Source organism: Jaculus jaculus, chromosome 3 (genome assembly GCF_020740685.1).
Source record: "Jaculus jaculus isolate mJacJac1 chromosome 3, mJacJac1.mat.Y.cur, whole genome shotgun sequence".
Taxonomy (NCBI): Eukaryota; Metazoa; Chordata; class Mammalia; order Rodentia; family Dipodidae; genus Jaculus; species Jaculus jaculus.
In genome coordinates, this window is record NC_059104.1 from 138,559,570 (window position 1) to 138,579,792 (window position 20,223).

General features: G+C 38.9%; 1 pseudogene; it reads left to right on the forward strand.

The window, feature by feature from the left end:
- The first annotated feature begins 18,793 nt into the window (after positions 1–18,793).
- Positions 18,794–20,223, forward strand: part of LOC101611001 — a 68,628-nt pseudogene continuing 67,198 nt past the window's right edge.

Below are 20,223 nucleotides of genomic sequence, written 5' to 3' on the forward strand. Positions count from 1 at the left end.
GCAAACATCAAACTCTGTAGCTCCAAGTCCAACAACTCTAGCCAGTGTCACATCTCCAAGTCCAATAATTCTAACTAGCAACAATTCTCTGGAGTTCCAATTCCACCCCTCCAGCTAGGCTAGTCACAGTCCTGGAAAACTTCATGTGGAGTCAGCAGCTTTCCTAAGCAGCTATTTCATGGTCCTGACATCTCCAGTGGGCATCCACTGCAACCCATGGTTCATCTTCATGGCTGCATGGGGTCTCCATGCAGGCAATCCAGCAAACCTGCTACACACTGCCCATGGTCATTTCCAAAACACAAGACCTTGTTGCAGATTCAATGACCCTCTCTTTCCTGCATTTCTTATACTCCACAATACCAGGAGGGGGGCCAAGTTGTTCACTCAGGGTGGAGGAGTATAAAGCTGACTTTGATGAACAGGACACACCTTGAGCACTCAGGCCCTCCTAAAACTTCATTGTTTCTGTTGTCCCAATGCATGTCAGCTGGACCAATCTCAATGGTTGTAATCTCTCAATTGGAGTTGAACAGGCAGCAATTTCAGACTAAAGATTTATTTCTGTGCCATATCCCTCTGCTCACACCAGCCCATTTCTACACAATGCAACACTGCACAAATCATCAGGTCATGGGCTTAACAGCAAGCCTCTCACATAAACTGCTTATAGCCCAGTCTAGGAAAAGCTTTATCTCATCCTTAAAAGCCAGACCTTATAGTCCATTGTTCTTATTATATTCAGGTCTTTCAATTCTGACCAGAATAGTCCATGAAACTGTACTTAACAGCACTGGAAGACATCTCTGAGGCCAAGGTTTCAAATCCTTCCACATTTCTCTTGAAAATCAGCTCCCAAAGGCCAAAGCCACACAGTCAGGTGTCTAGCAGCAAATGATACCACTCCTGTGTACCAACATTACTGTTATAGTAACGTTTGTATTGCTGGCCAAAATCACCCAACCAAGAGCAGCTTGTGGGGAATAAAAGGGTTTGTTTTGGCTTACAGACTCAAGGAGAAGCTTCATCATGGCAGGGGAAAATGATGGCATAATCAAAGGGTGGATATCACCCTCTACCTAACACAAAATGGACAACAGAAACAGGAGAGAGTGCCAATCACTGGCAAGGGAAAACTGGCTATCATATCCATAAGGCTAACCCCAACAATACATGGCCTCAAGGAGGCTTTAATTCCCAAACCTCCATGTGCTTGGAACCTAGCATTTATAGCATGTAAGTTTATGGGGAACACCTGAATCAAACAACCACAGGCCCCTTCAAAAGTCTACATCCTTCCTGTTGCTCCAATGCTGGTTAGCTGGCAAGGGGACACTGGCTATAAAACCTATAAGCTTGCCCCCAATAATACATTGCCTCTAGGAGTCAGTAATTTCCAAATCTCTATCAGGTAGGAACCTAGCATTCAGAACACTTAAATTTATGGGGGACACCTGAATCAAACCTCTACAAGGACTTTTGTCTTTCCTGACAGCTCCATGCCCCTGTAATATAAAACCAAATGCATAAGAACTAATTAAAGAAAAATGAAAGCACAGAAATGTGTCTTTGGCCTTAGCAGTTGGGTAGCAATTGTCAATATGTGGACTCTTGTGTGTACTGAAATGTGACCTAACCCAAGACAGAATACCTTGTGTGACTGTTGTCACTGATCAGCAGGTGTCATTGGATTTCATATAGAAAACATATAGCTTTGTATATAAAAATACTTTGTTAACAATGAAATACTTATTTACATGCATATGTTTTATTTTATATAAGTTCATGATTTAAATTTTGTTTTCTTTCAGATTTTGAAATAATCTTCCATTTCATAGCCTCACATATTCCCTTGCCAGTAATTCTAATAGCATGCTCTAATTAACTCATTTTATCTTTTGGTATAAATCAATTACAATTAAAATAGAGTTTGTTAACTCTCAGTGGAGTATTGTTTCACATTTAAAAACATTTTTTTCTCAAGAGATCAAGTGTGATTAACTTCAGTTAGAGACTAAAAGTTCAAATTATTCTGAGAAAAATTCAGATGTTGTTCCTTCCTAGAATATTTTATTTCATTTGTAAATTTGTATGATAAATCTACTTTAGCTTTATTACTTTACCTTAAGTAAATGCTATTTTATCCAGGTAGGAAACATGGCTGTGAGGTTGACCCAAAGAGCCCACACATGAATGTGTTACAACCTCGTAACCAGTTCTTCCCAGAGACAGGAATGGTGTCAGTCTGCAACTGTGTGCCTGTCACTTAGCCTTTCTGACTAAGATTTTGATCCACATCAGAGCTATCAATAATTTCTTCTTGTCATTGTTAAATGGTGCTTTATTAACTAAATAGTCATAATTGGTCTGTTTCCAGTTTAGAGGGCTGTAGTGTATGTCATAGCCATTCAAATAGCAGTAACCATACAGGACTATGCGTTCATTGCTCCTAGAGCTTGTTTCACCACTTGCCTTCCCTACCAGTTCTTGGGTTTTAGTCATTCTAATAGGTTTGTAGTCTCTCTCTCTTCTTCATGGTATATTCTCTATGATGTTGAGTATATTATTCTTGTTTCCCAGTTATTTTTCTTCTTTTGTGAAATATCTCTTTATTGTATTCAGATTATATTTTTAATATTTTCTTAACTGGGCTGTTTCTTTCATATTGAACCAAAATAATTTCAATGTTCCTTCCTTTTTCACTCATCAGCTATATACAAGCATTTTGTTTAATTTTCAGTTCTAGACATCTGTAAGTTGTTTGTTTCTAGTTTATGGTCACCAAAAATATTTTGTATGATTCCAATTGTTTTCTATTCATTGAAGTTTGTTCTACTGCCCAAGATGTAGTATGCATTTTCTTTTGGTTTTACTACTTAGAAAGTCTATAATTGGGATTGTTTGTCTTCTTGAAGCTGACATATTAGTGATCATGTAAATTTTTCCTTTATCCTTGATACTATCCCCTTATGAGAACTCTCCTATTTCTGACATTAATATGGCCTCCAGTTTCCTCTTCATTAGCACTTGTATGCTATATCATTCAGGTATTTTATTCTTGTTTAAATTAGTTTTATACTCACTGAATAGAGTCAAGTTGGTACCACTGTTGGCCTCCTCCATGTCCTACCCTCTTTACCTGACCCCTCCTTGTTGGGGTATATAGGTCATGCATTGTGGGGTTAGCCATCAGTTGTGGGTAGGGGGAAATGTCTCTGTGTATCATGACCCAATGTGTGGTTCTGACATTCTCTCTGCCCCCACCCCCATCCGCAAATTTCCCTGAACTGGGTTCATTTTAGGTGTGCTTCAGTGATGAGATCTTGGGAGCCTCTGTGTCTCTGGATATCTGATTTGGTAGGAGTTGATTGTTCTCTGTGTCAATTTCCTTCACTTCACCCTTGTGCTGGTAGCAGGTTCACCAAGCAAACAACACCCTTGCCTGTTTTGCCAATTATTCTTAGTTTTAGCTGGGGCCCTTTTGAGGTATGCTGGGGTGGTCCTATCCTTAGGATCAGCATCTATCTGAAAAAGAGAAGCAGATTCTCTGACAGAGAGTAAACTTAGCACCAGATAAATGGGATAACCATTATATTTTTAGAAAGAATTTAATAGGTTTATGCCCTCAGTTATTTTATTCTTAACCTATGTCTCTAAAGTAGATTTCTGTAGCTATATAGACTTGTCTTGTTTCTTTATAATATGTGACATTCTTGTCCTTTAAGGCTTTTTTTTTTTCAATTTTGTATTTATTTATTTGAGAGCAACAGACACAGAGAGAGAAAGACAGATAGAGGGAGAGAGAGAGAATGGGCGTGCCAGGGCTTCCAGCCTCTGCAAACAAACTCCAGACACGTGCCCCCCCTTGTGCATCTGGCTAACGTGGGACCTGGGGTACCGAGCCTCGAACCGGGGTCCTTAGGCTTTACAGGCAAGCGCTTAACCGCTAAGCCATCTCTCCAGCCCCTTTAAGGCTTTTTTTAAATGTAATTAAATCTACCTAACATTTTTTGTTGATTTGTAGGTACTAAGTTGTTAATTATTTCTTGTCTTTCCCTTTCTCTGCCTTTATAAAGATGGAGTTTTTTGTATGATTTTTATTTCATTCTCTTCTACTATATTGCCTTTTCTTTTGTGATTGCCCTAAGATATACAAGATGTGATTACAGCAATTCATTTTTTATATGTATTCCATTTGTTACTGAAATTGGCAGAGCCCATTTTATGTATGATGTCACACTTGGTGTGAGGGCTATTCAAAGCTATGGGCAGCACACTTGTGGTCACTGCACTTCACATTTGTACTTAAGGCTCTTGGAGGTATTTGGGGTAGCATTTTGATTTCTCAAACATTTTTTTTTCTTTTACACTCCATATTCTTTATCTGGAATCAAGAAAATTCATTATTTATGCTATTACAGATAATTTCATAAACTTATTGGTAAAATGCTAAATTGGCAAAATTTCTGTTTTGCTGTTTGTTTATCAGGAAGATGTGAAAAATTCAGTAAGTATGTTTTGATTTTGAAGACTCTAGTCCTAAAAATGCTCAAATAGTTAAGGATGAATAAGGTTCCAAAAGGTCATATTATCCAAAGTAATTGTGTGATGTATGGAATTATATCATTGTCTTATTCTTAATGTGTCTGTTACATTTTATTAAAGTTTTTGCTGGCCTGAAATATTAAATCCACTTATACAATCTATTTTGTTAATATAGTTTAGCCATTATTAATTTATGATAAGATTTTAATTATTTTGCATATGAAAATAACTTCTGCAATCATCAGTTACTGCAGTAGCTAATCATTATTAACAAGATATCTTATACCTAAATTATACTTAGTTGCTTTTATGTATTTTGTGTGTCATTGAATAAACAGAACAACAAAACTATGTGAAAAGTTGATATTTTCCTATTTTGATATAGTGGCAATCATCTGTGTGTGTGTGTGTGTGTGTGTGTGTGTGTGTGTGTGTGTGTGTACTTCAGCAAAAGTGGATTAGTATAATTTGATCACCTGTACTTATTACTAACATTGTTTTACATGTAAGTTATAAAATAAAATGTTTGTTCAACATTACAAACTACATACTTTTCTACACCAAAGTCACAATATAAGGGCATGACATTATGTTCAAAGACCATATCTTGTTTGTGTTGCCAATTTTGCTGTTATTATTATCATAGTGCCTATGTGACCATTGGCCAAAAGGAAGTCATTCAAACACTCAGAATTCCAAAGTCCAAGATCAAAGCAAAACCAAGCCATCAATATAGAAAGTATGTCAAGACCCCAAATGAATTTTTGTACAGTTCAAATGTGTGTGTGTGTGTGTGTGTGTGTGTGTGTGTGTAGGTACATATGTGGAAAGATAGATAACACAGAAATTAAATCACAGTGTGTGTATACACATACAATCTCAATGCAGTTTAATACTATTTTCTTCCCTGAATATCTTCATTACATGCTTAATTGTAATTGTTATATATAAATGAAAATCAGCATTGTGTTCAATACTGTAAGGTTAGGATTCCTTATAGAGCAAGGGCCCACTCAAAGATTCACATTCTCCATTATTACTTACACAGTCAGCCTATTAACCAGTGAGACAGTAATGAATGGTCAGGGAACATATGGTCAAGGACCTGCTGGCATGGGCCTATGGCACATAGACCCTGGAAACTGAGCAAGACCACTTTCAGTACAAACCCACCAACCACCTAATGGAAACCAGTCTCCAAATAGAAAATGGAATTCTCCAAAATGTTCTTATATTTTCTTTTATTTTTATTCTTTTGGTTTTATAATTTTATTTTTCATTACATAATGTAGAGAGTTTCTGGTTCATATGATGATGGAATACATAAACAAAAAAATTTCAGTTTTATCATTTTATACACCATTGCCCATTTTTATTCCAGTACTTTTCTCATGGAACAAGAGTATGTATATAACCTGAATTTATCAGTTGGTTTTGTGGATAAGGTCGCAGACTGGGCACTGTTTCACAATGTGCAGGCACAAGCCAGCCTACTTCCAATCTGGATGGACTCTACTGCCCTGGTGCCTGGTGGTTGGGTTACCACCTGTTTTCTTTGGCATCCATTTTATACAGCCCAATCCAGAGCGGTGAGGCCCCTGGAAGTCAAAGGATTCACCGGGGTTCATGCCAGAGCACAGTTCCATGCATTTCTTAAGACACTCCTTCAGCACAGCACCTGACTGTATACTGGCTGGGTGTTCTGGCAGTCTGGCAACCCCATGCTAAGATTAGCCTCCACACAGTGCTGGGCTCTGCCACACTCTCTCCACCTCTCTAATTACTACTAAATTTAACACACAGCCATTCATGCCAATGCCTGGGAGAGTGTGGTAATATCTCCTTTTATTGGATAAGCACTTCTGCTGGTCTTACCCTGAATTTTTAACAAGTGAAACCTTAGATTAGAAAACTATGTTGTTGTTGTTTTTCTTTTCTCTGACCCTAGTTTCTATATGAAGCTTCTAGCTTTCTCTTTTCTAAAGTTCACTGAAGTATTTTTCTGCTTTCCTGCAGTTTTTAAGAAGATAATAAGTTCCAAAATTCACCAGCCTTTTGCTGAAAGAAGCTTGTCACGGTGGTTGGTAGCTAATGAAGGCCCCTTTAGTTTATCTTCATCAATTGTCAAATATTTGAGTCCGTGAAGTGGTGTGATGAGGTACAAAGACAGATATTTGAAGGGATTTTAACTCATTTGAGCAATTACATGCTTAACTGCCCTGCGATAATCTGTCAGTCTGAGTCTTTTCTACACAGCACAAGTAGGGAGCGTTAGAATAGCTGGATTTAGAACATAAAGGCTTAGTCTGAATGGAAGGAAAGGCACCAGAGAGATTAATTGCCAGTAACAAACAGCAGGGCTGCTTGCAAGTTATATATCACATAGTTACCTACCAGCAGCGATAGGGGCCAGCTCACAGTGAGCAGCCCTGGTGGGGACCAAATAGCCATTGCATGGAAGTATCCTGAGTACCACCACCAATTTGTAGAGATGTAAAGGAATACACTTAAAAAAAATTATATATATATATCATGTCTACCTGGATTCACATATACAACATATACATGCTAGTGAAAATTAACAGGTGATAATAGAAGACCTATGAATGTAAAGTTTATTTTAAGGGAGTTTATATCATAGCTGAGTCTCCTATTTCATTATCATCACTCTTTAAAAGTGCAAACTATGCAAGTGTTAGAAATTAAATATAATGACTACCGAATTCAAATAATTTTGATAAAAGAATCACTTGCTGATCTCAAAACTTACCATAAGGTTACATTAATCAAGATGGAGTGGTGTTGGAATTAAATACAGACACAGAGAACTATGATAGAGAATAAGAATCCCTTCATTAAATAATTCCAGGCTGGGGAAATGGATCAGCAGTTAAAGTAGCATGCTTGCCAAGCCTGCCTGCCAGTTTAATTCCCCAGTACTCATGTAAAGCCAGATGTACAAAGTGGCACGTGCATCTTGAGTTTGTTTGCATTAGCAAGAGGCTGTGGCATGCCACATTTGTATTCTCTCTTTCATTCTCTCTGCCAAAGAAATATTTTAAAAATAATTCCACGAATGTAAGTAGGGCATGGTAGTTTACACATTTAATTCTGTCCCTCTACTTGGGAGGCTGAGATAGAATTGCTATGAGTTCAAAGCCAGCACAGCCTACAGAGTAAGTTCCAGATCAGCCTGCATAAGAGTGAGACCTTCCCTTGAAAAAAAATAAGAAAAGAAAGAAAAAGAAAGGAAGGAAGGAGTAAGAAAAGGGAAGGAAGAAAGAAAAGAAGGGTGGGAGGGAAGGAAGGTGGAAGAAGAAAAAGGAAGGAAGGGAGGTAGGAGAAAGAAAGAAAGACAGAAAAAAGAGCAATAGAAAGGGAGCGAGGGAAATGAGAATGGATGACTTTCCTTAGTTTGTGCATGGCTGACTTCGCTATAATCTGATGTGTTCCGACTGCTACATACATTGGCACAAAATGTATGACTCTAGTAACAGAACAATAGAATGAATATATAGCACAAAATGTATTTATCTTATTGGCTTACACAACACAGGCTGGGTAGTCCAACAGTGGCTATCCGTAGGCTGGGGAGGCTGAGAACCCAGTAGATATTTAATCTAGGAAACTGAATGCAGCGGTGTCAACTTAGTGCTGGTGCACAAGCCTATAGGGTTCCTGGAGTAGCTGGTTTTCAATTGACATTGGAAGGCTGAGGAAGCTGTGCTCTGACTTTAGCAAAAGATGGCAGCCACCAAATAGATGCACTTGCCAGCAAGGAGCAAAGGCAGGCAGGCCAAAGTAACACTGTTTTCCCCTCAATCGTTTTTGTACTGAGCTGTTACTAGAAGCGCTGCCTACTCTGGGAAAACATCTTACTCCCTCATTTAGTCTTTCCTGGAAATCCCCTCATAGACTGGCCCAGAGGTGTGCATCTTAGTTGTCTACTGATTCAATCAAGTTGACAGCTGAGATTGACCATTTATAAGTAGATTTAAAAAAAGAACACATGCTTCTGCTACATATAACAAAACCTTCCCGAACATTCCAGAATACTGATGGAAAAGCTGATGCTTTTCCAATAACTTGGAGGTAACATTTTCCTTATATTGTTAGCTCAATACACCTTTGGATAAACCTATGTTTCATCAATTACAACAGAGCTTCCATTATAAAGCATGTAAATGAATTGCTTCTGCTTAGTGTCTCCGGAGCCTCTTCATTTTATAAGTGATGAGGCTATCTTCCATGGCTAACCTGACACATGACTCAGCTAAGGTGAACTTCCATCTATCTTTCCCCAAAGGAGCTGTATATCATGATCCAGACATCCCCTCCCCCCTTCTGTCCACCTATACTTATGATAAATGTGTTTCTTGTGCACAGGATGTCCTTCCTCATTCTGCATAGGCATCATCTGTTTGATCTTCATCATCTAGCTTAGTTGCAGGGCTGGCAAACAACCATGCACTCATTCCATGGGGAATATATTTCAGCTTCAGCAGGTCTGGCCAGGCAGGGATATGTTGTAAGTATCACTAGATACTTTGCTTTCCATCTAGGACCACCATCCCCAGTGTATGGACACATGTATGAATCCAATATGCTAGGGTCAGATCTCAGCTTTTTGAACCTCTTATAATCATGTTTCAGCATCCAACACAAATAATTAAATCTCACCATCCTCAAACACATAACTAGAAAGTATGCACTAACTATAGGTATTGTTGCAGTTACCTTTTCCTTGCTAAGGCAAATATTTGTCCAGAAAATAAATGGCTTATTTTAGGCTCACAGGCTCACAGGTAAGCTGCATCATGGCTGACAAAGCTGGCTTTCTTCAGCATCCACAGCAGAGAGAAAGAGTGAGAGAGAAATAGAGAGAGAAAGGCCAATAACAACAAGCACCAAACAACCAGAGGTCAAACTGGCCCCTGACACACCTAGTAAGGCTGGATTTAAGGTCTAATCCCAATGACACACCACTTCTCCAAAAGGGTTTTGCCTACTAGAAACTTATGTAGCAAACTTAACTAAAAATTCCTGAAACTACAAGGGGCATACATTTACATTCAACTCACCACAAGTACTAATAGCATAATACTTTCCAAAAGCTTATCAGAAGAAGCTATGTCATCAAAGAGTTGGTGATCAAAAGGGCATAAAAGTTACCTTTGCTTTGTATAAGGCACTCTCAAGTTATCACCTCTCAATACTGAAGTATAAATACATTTAGAATTTATGTTACTGAACACAGGGGAACAAGGTCATGCCATGAGTCTAGCATTTCATATGCTTGAATTCCATACCTGACATCCTCATTCCCTGGGGCACAACTTTTTAATTATTATTTGTAGATCATCTCTTTCTTAACCAGCCAGGAAGTGCAATTATCACCCTGAAATGCAATGTCTGAGATATCTCTTTTTTTCCTCAAATGGAAATCTTATATTGAAGTAGAGACCTCAAACTATAATTTATTGCTATAGAATTTCTGACAGCCAGTCAGAAATATGTGTGTCCAGAATGTAAAGCTAGTTCATAATTAACAGCAAAACTCAGATCCTTCTGAAAGAGAAAAAGAGAACTCTTCTGCTCTCTCACCAGATTACTATTATACAATCATCGCCACGGTCATTCAAACTGTTGGTGCCAGTTTTTGCCCTTTCTGCCATGTTGGTTTAGATAATAAAGTATCAGAATGAATAGTTTTAGATGAAATTTAATGAATGCAAGGTGAACGTTTACTCTTCATTTCATATTTTGCTGAGTGGATATCCTCCATTATGCTGGCACAATACCAAAACAGACATCTTGGCAGGAATAGCACACAAGCAAACATTGGAAGGGTGTAAGAATCCCAACAGGATTCAGGTCCAAGCAACAGAGATGCCCACTGAAAACTCCAAAACATGAAACTAGATGTACAAGGGTAGCAGTATGTGTCTTTAGCAACACCAAGAGTTTGTAAAGATGATGCTGGGGAAAATTTTGAGAAGGGGATAGAAGGAGGAGAAGAAACCCAGACCAATACTTTTATGGATGGAATTAACTGTGTGTAATGCATTATGGTTCCTGGCTTCTAGCTAGCTAGTCTATGAAATGTAAACAAAACTGTGCCAGCTCCAGTGAATTCATTTCTTGAGACATTAACTTGGTTTTCCCTTTCCTGGAAAGGGTTTCTACCATATTACTCTATAAGCATAGAAACAAAATCACTTATGGATTGACAAGAATTTTGCAGTATAGTTAGTGACTCCTATCACCTAATTTGATCCGAAATCCCTTCTGTGACCAGTAAATAGAAAGCCTGCTATTCTGTACCTCCTGTGAGGCAGAACCCCTACCAATATCTTTCCCATATTGAATCTATCCTCTCTTTTAAGTTGATACACAGTGGTTCAAATATGACCTTTGAGGACATCCAAAACAAGATTAATTTTCTTCTCCATCACATCTCTGTGACCATCCTATAAGCAGCATTTGTGACCCTCAGTATCTTTCATTCCTGGTTCAATAACCCGAATTCCTTCACTTGCTTGGCATGTCATCTGGCTTCTTAATCTCAGCTTGGCAGAATAGCTTCTTTTGGGAATGTACTTCATTACCTCAGTGTTAGTACTAGCCAACTGTGAGACTTAGCTTACTTGGTAAGCAGAGAATTTGATTTTGTTGTTTTTTTGCTTTGTGCAGTAGCAATGAATGAACTCAGGGATTTATATGTGCTATATAGGCCCTGAGTTATATATCCACAGCCATTATTTACCTTTTATTTTCAGACAGAGTCTCACTAAGTTACCCATGCTGGCTTTGAACTCACTCTGTACTCCATACAGGTATAACTTTCTAATCCTCCTTCCTCAGCCTCCCAAGGAACTGAGATTGCAGTTCTTTGCCACCAAATCCTCCTAGAAAAATTGTTTGAAGTTGGATTTCCTGTGAATTCGCCAAACTTTTATACATTTATAGTTATATATATTTTTAACACCCTAGCCATGCTAGATATACAACCAGAGTATTCACTGGTATTTTGTTTATTTACTTATTAACCCACATTTACTAAATATATATTCTGTGAAGGCCATTTAAATAAAAGAAAATAGGCCAGGTATGGTATTACTTGTTTATAATCCCAGCATTTGGGGAGGCTAAGGTAAGTGGATTGTAAATTCAAGCCAGCCTGCTCTACATGGAAATAGAACCATATCCAAATATAAGCCCACTCTCCATACCCAAACACAAGCCCACTCTACAATATCAAGCTACCATCAATCACGGGGTATAAGAGGGCCTACACCTATCAAACTGTCTATCAAAAAAGTAAGTGTTATCTCAATTTTCTGGGTGCTAACTTACTCTCCGTTGGAGAATCTGCTTCTCTTTTCCAGATAGATCCAGATCCTAAGAAGAGAGCTGCCCCAACATACCTCAGAAGGGGCCCAACTGAAACTAAGGACAACTGGCGAAATAAGCAAGGGTGATGTTTTCCTGTGAACTGGATACCAGCACAAAGGGGAAGGAGATCAATGCAGAGAAAAATCAACTCCTACCAAATCAGAGAGCCAGAGCCTCAGAGGCCCCCAACACCTCAGCACTGAAGCAGACCAAAAATGAACCCAACATGGCTCAGGGAAATCTTGCGGAAGAGGGGGCGGAAAGAATGTCAGAGTTACATGTTGGGTCATGATTTTCAGAGACATTTATCATACTAATAACTGGGGGCTAACTCCACAATGCACGACCCATTTTCAATAACAAGGAGGGTCTAATGGGAGGGGGTAGATCACAGATGAGCCTAAATAATGGTACCAAACTGCCTGTATTTACTGAAAAGAAAACTAATAAATTAAATTTAAAAAAAAAAAAAAAAAAAGGGCCCCAGCTGAAAGTAAAAAAATGGCGAAACAAGCAAGGGTCCTGTTTTCCTGATGAACCGGATACCTGCACAAGGGGGAAGGAGACCAACACAGAGAAAAATTAACTCCTACCAAACCAGATAGCCAGAGCCCCAGAGGCCCCAACACCTCATCACTGAAGCAAACCAAAAATGAACCCAGCATGGCTCAGGGAAATTTTGCGGAAGAGGGGTGGAAAGAATGTCAGAGCCACATGTTGGGTCATGATATGCAGAGACATTTATCATACCAATAACTGTGGGCTAACTCCACAATGAGACCCATTTACCTCAACAAGGAGGGGCCAATGGAGAGGGGGTAGGTCATGGATGAGCCTAATAACGCTGCAAAATTGCCTGCATTTGCTAAATAGAAAAATAATAAAAAATACATAAAAACAAATAAAATGATGATCTCAGTAAAAAAGAAATATTCTCTCTAAAGAATAAATAAGTAGATAAATATAAAAGTATTGTAGGGGCTGGAGGAATGGCTTAGTGGTTAATGCATTTGCCTGCAAAGCCAAAGGACCCAGGATTGAATCCCAAAATCCCACGTTAGCCAGAGATGCACAAGGGGTGCACGCAACTGGAGTTTTGCAATGGCTGGGGGCCCTGGCTTTCCCATTCTCTCTCCTCTCTCTCTCTCTCTCTCTGTCTGTCAAATAAATAAATAAATGAAAATATTTAAACATATATTTTACGTAGTATTATAATACAATATATCCAGGCACGGTGGCACATGACAATATATAATCCTAGCACTTGAAATGCATAGACAGAAGAGTCACTGAAAATTTGAGGCCAGCCTGATCTATTTAGCAAGTTCCAGACCAGCCAAGCTTACAAAGTGAAACTCTACCTCAAAAAATAGGCCTTATAATTTGATGATATACAAATAAAACCAAAATTTAATTCAGGCTAAAAGATTTTTCTAAAAAAGAACATGTAAGATTAATCAGAAGCTGCCCATTAACTTAAAGCTGAACTAGGGGCTTTCCAGCAACTTAAAACAAGTGAGCCACAGCCTATTCTTTGCTTAACCTGCAGGTTCACCTAGAAAAGTTTCCCCTTGGCATTGTCTGGCAAGATGCTCTGAACCAGGTCTGGTTTAAAGTTGTCCAATCCATGATCTGTTCTTTGCTCAAATAAAATCCTTACAATTATTATTGTTCCTCAGGACATGGTAGTAGATTGGCATTAGGGTTATATCAGATGACAAAACAGTGTCTGTCCTCAGGGAACTTTCATTTCTAGTTAAGTCATTAACTCAGTCCAATTCCCTGATGATTGTGCCTCCATGTTCTAGAAGTAATGAAGGACTGGAGAGAAAAAAACATGCCCAATTAAAATGTGTGTTAGCAATATCTGTCCAGTCACAGCTTGCCAATGAGGGTGTTACTGTCATAGTGTGAGGTGTTAGGCCTGCAGGCATGGATGGTATTGGAAACCACTCTTTTTATTTCACTCACTGAGACTCTTGAGGCAACCTCTTCCTACCTACCAGCCTTCCACCACTAGCCTCACTGCCGAGGTTGTCCTCTGCTCCTTGTCTGTCATCTTTGCCTGCTCTGTGAGCCTCTCACTGCCTCTATCCTTTCATCACTTTAGAAGAATGTGCTTAGAAGGAAGCACTTGCCACATACTTTCTCAAGAGTACAGGGGTACTGTAACTTGAAATCACTACCACAGAGAGAGAACAGACCTCCAGAGCAGAGAAGGGCCTATTATTGTTATCATTTTCGATCATATCCTCACATATGTATAAAGGGTGTAGGATAGTTATGGTCTTCCCCTCTAAGATTCATGGTCATATGGAAAGCACACCAGCATGAAACAGTTCCCCTTCAATAATACAAGTAGATCACCTGTTCATCTTCCAAGGCAAGATTTCTTATTGGAGTAGGAGCTGAAAATGGCTGCAGTATCCCCTATGGAAATTTGAACTTGACCCCAGACAAACCTGTACTCTACACATTCAGAGGCATAGTGTGAAAGAGCTGTTAGATGAGCTTCTTGTTGCCTTATAAAAATGCAGTCTCAAAGTAAGATTCAGGAAAGAGGAACTTGAATAAAGGAACACGCTGTCCGTGGACAGAGCCTTTCATCAAGGGAGTCAGGCCACTTGATAGCCCTTGTATTCATCTCCAAGAAGACCTCAACACTGTGTAAAGTACTTTCTCATTTTCTTATTTTTCCTGCTGTTACTCTTCAGGGTCGTGAGAGGAATGGCTTACTTGCATTCACGCATATGCACCCAGAGAACAGTGCCATGTGGACATTCGTGGGATGCTTGTTGAGTACATACTTCAGCTCTTCCCTCTCTCTGAGGTAACTATTCCCCACTCCTCCAATCTCTCACTTCTCATGATGAGAATGCAATATAAATATTTTGCTGGGGAAATGGAAGCTCTGGAAATGTACTTGTGACTTTTTCCATCACTTTGACAAGTACCTTTAAAAAGCAATGTAATGAGAGGTATTGTTTATTTTGTTCACAGTTTCAGAGATTTCCATTCATAGTGCCTGGACATATTAATTCTGGCCCCATAGTGAGGCATAATGTGAGTATATATCTGGGATAAACTTCAAAGAAATACCCATAGTGATGAACTTCCTCCATGTAGGCCACTCTATCTAAGGTTCCAAGAACCTCTCCAAATATACCCACTAGCTCGGGACCAAGCATACAACATGGGAAATGGGGGTGACAGGTTGTGGAGGGGCATTTCACGTGCAAACTATAATAAAAAAATTTGCTTTATGTATTCTCTATTATGACCATTCTATGTCTATAATTGCTTTGTGATTATTAAAAAATCATATCATCTTAATAAACAGAATAGCCCATAACATGTAATACTTTGAAGCCATCATTCAATAGCCTGATTTTGATTCTTTTTTTTTAATAAAATCACAAAAATAAGAATAATGTGAGAAGATGCCATATAGTTTTTAAGTACTTGATGGAGGCAGTTAGTGTGCTATATTCTTATTTACATTTTAAATGAACTTTTAAAAGTCAGTCATGCAAGGTAGCTTTCTAAAGGCTGTACTCATGAATATACAATGCATTTAGTAAGGAACATTAAAATAAATGCAGATAAAGATATTTGCTGAAACTACTGACAAATCCTATTGATACAATTGGTTCAATGAAGTTGTCAGAATTTACACTGGAAAAAAATGACCTCTGTGTTTATTATCACTAAAGGTTCCTGCTAATTAGCATCTAGAGATATCATGTTATAGATGCTTCTTTAAAAGCTATCAGAATTCTAACTCTTCATAGTGACACTGTATCTATCAAAGTCTCATGGTGCCTGCAAGTCTGACAAAAGGCACTCCAAAGAACTGTCACGAATCACCATATTTGCATTTTTGCATCTCATTATGAACATAATTGCATTCCGACACAGCAATTCTTCTTGACTATCTCAGAAAACATTATCAGCACCGTCGGAAATAAATTCTTAAATGTCAACTATTGACAAGCAAGAAAAGCTGACCTTTGAAACATCTCATTCTTTTGAGATATGACCTGCTATGATTCACTTCTTAACTTCATGTCTGTATTTGATAAAGAAAAGGGATACAGTGACTATGTGAATTCTGGTTGCATCTGACAAACTAAGGGGGAATCAGGAGGTTGCAAAGCTACCCTGAATTTACCATCCCCACTATGTGTCATTTACAAGTGGTGAAATATTTATCAGGATTCTCAAAACCACCGGAACATTAAATAAGGACACTGAACATCAATATGCCTATGACAGAATTTCTGAAAAATTAGATAGTAACTTCACCTTCACAACTGGAATGAGTTTATCCATGATTAATGTTATGACAAAGAACCAAGCAACCTTTGTCCTCCAAGCATGCAACCCATTTTACACATTGTCACAAGTAGAGTCTAAGTGTTCGACAAGTACTAACAGCTAATATAAACCTGTACAGAGCCATTTACACCCTCTCTTCCAAGATCTCATCTCGCTTGAGTGGTCTTAGTGGTGTGGCTCTCATACACTATCCTATGCTTCTATTTTGCCACATTCCTATGTCTGAAGGTCCCTCCATGTGCACAGCAATTTGGTTCATTGTTTTTTTTTCTCCAAACACACTAATCAATTTTAACTCAACACTGAAATGCTCAGAGATGGCTGCCAGTGTCCAAAAACTGCTAATCAATTTTGAAAATCTACATCATGGCTTGCATCCCAGATTTTCCACCCAATCCGCATCAAACAGAAATGATAGAAAATGATGTTAACATGTTCAGCCGTTTGTTTGCTTGTTTCAGCTGAGGCCTTCGTCATGCTTTAGCGGCAAATGAACCGCCGGCTTGGAGGATCATCCAGCTTGCACTGCGTTAGATGGCTGGGTGGCAACAACTTGAAGTAGCTGCCACACCTCATTTTCAAATCCTGGGACTTCCCTATGAATCTGCTCCTCCATGTTGCTTTTTAAGAACTCAAGGGAGCTTTTACTTAGATGGAGAAATATGAATTTAAGTACTTCTCATTCTCCGAAGAATATCTCCTGGTGGAAAATCTGCTTCATTGGTGGGGCACAACAGTTTATATTTCGTACCTATTGACTAAATAAAGAATTGATAGAAATGAGAGGAAATTTTGGAGCACAAAACCCACATAAGTAAGCCTCTCTTTTCAAAAAGGTATATATAGGTACATGGATTTGGAAGAGATCATGGGTACCACTTAGTCTATCTTTCCACTCACCACCCCTCTCATGAGAATTCCCTTCAAAGATTACTAGAAAGATTTCTTCTAATTCTCCCAGATTCTTTTCATCTGCAGTAAATGAAATTTTACTAAGAGGCAAGACCATTGGTTCAACAATTAAGAATTCTAAATTGGGGATCCTATCTTTCTCTTTGAACTGTCTCCGGATTGGTGTTAATGGCTATAAAACCACATAAAGCCAGTTGTCCTTTTCTCTGGCTGCTCTTTGTCATCTTGGTCCCAAAAGACTGTCTCACTTAATTTCTCCATCTCATGACAGATAGTTCTCCAGTGTCTCCTTCCTCTACCAACCAGCTTTCCCTAGTAGTGCCTAGCTGGTCCATAGCCCTTTTTATACACCCAGAACTCCCCCCATGACTATATTATACATTGCCAATGAGACAAATGCCATTTCATACTAAAGTTCCATGAAAATGATCTTTAATTTCTAGGGACATTTAGCACTAGGAACAACTTTGTTGGCACTTTACAAGTTCACAACCAGTCTCACCTCCTCAGCTAAAGTCAGTTTGACTATCACTTTTATGTTAGAGCTTTTTACTTCATATGACATTAGATTCTCAAATCTGAAGAGTTTCTCAGAAGGAGAGAGGGATACTGTACCGTAGAAATAGCAAAGCCCTAGCACATCATGATGGTCATCATGGGAGCAACCACAGAATCTCACAATACCTCAAAGCTGAGGTAGATGGCTATCTGTGGCCATTTGCATGGTCTCTCTCACTTGGTCTTCCCCACAGGCCTATAATATAGAAATGAATATCATCCTTCTTAGTGATGAGGACAGAGAGATGCAGAGAAGTCCCACAATTAGCAAAGTTAAAGAACCAATAAAGGATAAGTCTGACATACAAAAAATAAAGGGTTTCTTTAGATATATTCTAGTTGTTTCTCTTTGATGACATGCCTAATTTCCCAGTGAACTGGAAGAAGGTGTTAACCATCAATTCAGAAGATTGGCAAGCTCATTGTCATAATCTATTCTACAAAGGAAAAAGGGAAAGCAAAAGTGAGAGGTTATGGCTAGTTAAGATGTTCTCTGCTATTAGCTGGAGACCACACCTAACAGGCACATGCCCTGTTCCTTTACTTCTCCCTGGGATAATATTCTTTAAAAAGAACCACATCCTTTTTCCATAAACTAAAATTACCTACCCAGAAAAACCAGAGAGCATCATTTCCCAACACATTATCATATGGTCCCCAGCTTAGACAGAGAGGTAGTTATTCAAGAACAATGACACCTACCAAACATCTTAGGCTAGACTTCCAATAACAGGGTTCTATGTGTGCCATGCTACACACTAGGATGCAATCTACAGATCTACTGCATATCCATATGAGTGGTGGCCAGCAAGTAAAAACAGCAGAATAAAATGGAGCACTGCTTTGCTTCCATCTAATTTCTGCTGCTGAGGGTGGGAATTGAAGTTCATCTCTTAGACAGTAATTAAACTAGAAATGCAAGGAAATGCCAGTCCTCAGGCTGTAAGGGCCCTTTACAGAGGGAAGCTAAGACAGTAGGTCTGGTATTTCCTTGCTGTCACAGGATTCATAATAAGAGGGCAGCAAGATTTGCAGGTCTTCAGACATGACCCAGTCACCCAACCCCAAGCCTTTCAGCAGCAAAAGCAGGGTGGCCTTCACAGAGCAGTTCAGCAGCTGCATCCACAGGTGTGTCCAGCAGTGGAAAGGAGAAAGAATATCATACAATTAAGGGCTGTGAAGTTGACCTTATACATCTTCCCTAGTACTCTTTCAAAGCTGACTCCACACAAACAAAACACTGTTCTCTGCGATTTCAATGAAATATCAACAGAGTAGTTTTAAAGGGAGAAGGCCAGGGAAATTGTGGACTTGAACTAGTAGGGGAGGAAATGAAAGGAAGGAAAAAAACATGTTAAGTCAAAGTAAGACAATCAACTTTTCCTAAACATAGCAGGCTTTGATGTCTCATATTTTTGAAGGAAGGGCCACTGTGATGGCTATTTTCTATTATCAACTTGATCATATTGGAAACCCAATAAGAGACATGCTTCTTGGGCAGGTCTATGAAGGTGTTTCCAAAGTAGGCAGCCCTTCTTCTAGCAACCTATAAAGAAGATCCAGGAATACTTCCCTGTTGCTGCCATCCTTCATAGACATTGGACCCCAGATTCTTAAGCCTTTCAGGAATCTTAAATGCCTTCAACACCAGATTGAGACTGCCAGAGAGATTCCTGGACTGAGCAAATACTGAGTTTTCAACCTCTCCAGCTTGCACACAGATATTGTTGGACTGTCTAGCCTGGATCATGTAAACCAATTGAGTAAATCCTCTTTATACTATATATTCGTTCTATATATTCATTCTCTAGAAAAGCCCAGGATAGTCACTAATTCCAAAATGGTCATTTGTGGCTATTCCCAAGGTATGCCTTACTAGGTATATATCATAGGACTTAATGAAGAAACTATTATCATCTGCTTTCAGAGATGAGGAAAGTGAGATGCAGAGAGGGTCTGCAAACAGTCAAAGTTACAAAACCAAAAAAGGTAAGTTTGTCCTAAATGTTCATTAACCAAAACATAACAGGGCCTCCCTAGCCCATAGGCTAGTAATTTTTCTCTGATGGCATAAATGGTTTCTCCTTGAACTGAGGTGAAGGCACAAACTATCAAAGTGATAGCAATAATAAGCACTTAAAGGATTCGAGACAAAATTCTGTTTCCACACTGGATTAAGCTCTCACTTAAAGACAATATGAGATTTTAATTTAAAACTATAAGCTTTTGGCTGGGTATTATAGTGTACAACTTTAATCCCAGCACTAAGGAGGAAGAGTTAGGAGGATTGCTGCAAGTTCAAGACCAGGATGGGACTACAAAGTGAGGTCCAGATCAGCCTGGGCTAGGGTGTGACCATATCTTAAAGAACCAATTAAGAAGAAGGAGGAGGAGAAGGCACAGAGGCAGAATTAGTAGACAATAATTCAGGGAATGAATGGGGAAAGAGCACCAAGAGGCCATGGACATGATCAG